We start from the raw sequence: 1,878 nt of genomic DNA, 5'->3' as shown, positions 1-1,878 counted from the left end.
GAATTGAGAGGATTCCACAAGCAGTAGACATTATGCAAAAAAGGAGAGAAGTATCTTGGAAACACAATGGTTGCATATTGTTGAAGGTAGCTATTTGCAGAAAGTCATAACTCTGGCTCCAACTGGAATGCATGGAATATCATCTGACATTTTCCAAAATCTGGGATTACAACCACAGAGTAAACAATTCAACAAAAGATAACTTAGAATATATGAAAGTCAACATTGTAGCATGAGGTTCCACAAAACATAGCCACCATTTATATAGTAATGAGGCAAGAGTGAAATAGTAATAATAATAATAAGAATAAGAACAAAAAGAATGTAAAACCAAGAATATAAAGGGAAAGCAATGGCTTAATATAGTGATGAGGTGGCACTAAAAAAAAAATTACGAGTAAAATGTAGGTTGAAATATACAGATGCAAAGCTACCAACTAATAAATAGCTTACCCTACAGCAAAGATGCCCATAGGAACTCACACTCCTCCGGCGAGCCATTTACAGTGGCTGGAACGGTGGGACTGGAACAGCTTGCGTGCAAGCTGGAGATGGGAAGTGTGGAAGCAGAGTAGAAAAGGAGAAGAAATAGGTAGGTTGGGAGAAGAAGAGGAAATTTTGGCAACAGTGGTGCAAGCGAGCGGAAAGGGGAATTTGGCCCATTAATCTCACATGAGTTTACAATTCAATTGCAGTCGTCTGTGTTTATTGTAGACAATCCAAGGGCTACGCAATTTGGCACTTTTTGGGTTTGTTTATAAGAGCATCAAGTCCGATCGGATGCTAGACTATCCTTACAAAAGCATATATATATATATATATATATATATGCAGCCCGCCTATGGTGCGGACGGTACTAATGCGGATCACAGTATTGGTGACGGTTTTTCATAGTATTGGTGACGATTTTCTAAGAAACCGTCGTTAATACTATGAAAAACAGTCACTAATACTGTGGTCCTCATGCGGACCGTCCTCATCATAAATTTCCGTATATATATATGTATACAATAAGCATTTTAAATCAAAACATATATATAAAATATCAAACTATATTTATATTATACTAATGTGTCCAAAATTATTTGGAAATATAAATCACTCACAGATACCGTAGATGTGTATTCGTACCCCTTCATAAAGCCACCTCCAATCTTAATAGGGTGCCTATAATATAATAAAAATATTTTTTAGACTCTAAAAATCAAATTAAAGATATTGATGTGAACCAAATGTTTTAATATACCATACAACTCTCAAATTATAAAAATTAGATATCGAAGGGTCCAGTTATGTTGTGAATCCTTAGGATTCAATGCTAAAAATTAGGATTTTTCACTCGAAAGCCAATTTTATGAAATTGAATATTCCAATAGATCGTATTAACATATAATTATATAAAACCAACTCAAATTTTTTTTAGATTGTCTAAGCACAGTCCAATTTTTTTTATTATTTAACTAATTAACCAAAAACTAAAAAAACTATCAAATGATAATCAAAATCCATAAATTATATGTCGATGGAAAGCCTAACGGATGTACTAGTGTACTCACCTTGATCCAAAAGTCTTGTTGGTAGCTAGAAAACCTCCTCAGAATTTCAGCGAAATTTAATATTGATGGACCTCTCAAACCATGAAGAATTTCTACAAGCACTCTTAATTCAAGTTCAAAGGGTCCAAGTTAAGGGGGAGAGGTGTATGGGGTTGATTGAAACAATTGAAAAATGGCCAACCCATCAGAAACCCAAATGATCATTGCCACTAACTTCACTAACTCAATTTCGGTGCGTCCGATGGCAGGTCAGTTAGAAAATTTGAGAGTAGAGTCACTAGCAAGTGGGCTCTCACTTTGACTAGTGTGCATAGCTTATTGT

This window comes from Ziziphus jujuba, chromosome 4 (assembly GCF_031755915.1).
Source record: "Ziziphus jujuba cultivar Dongzao chromosome 4, ASM3175591v1".
In the NCBI taxonomy this organism is placed as follows: Eukaryota; Viridiplantae; Streptophyta; class Magnoliopsida; order Rosales; family Rhamnaceae; genus Ziziphus; species Ziziphus jujuba.
This window is presented reverse-complemented; position numbering follows the sequence as displayed.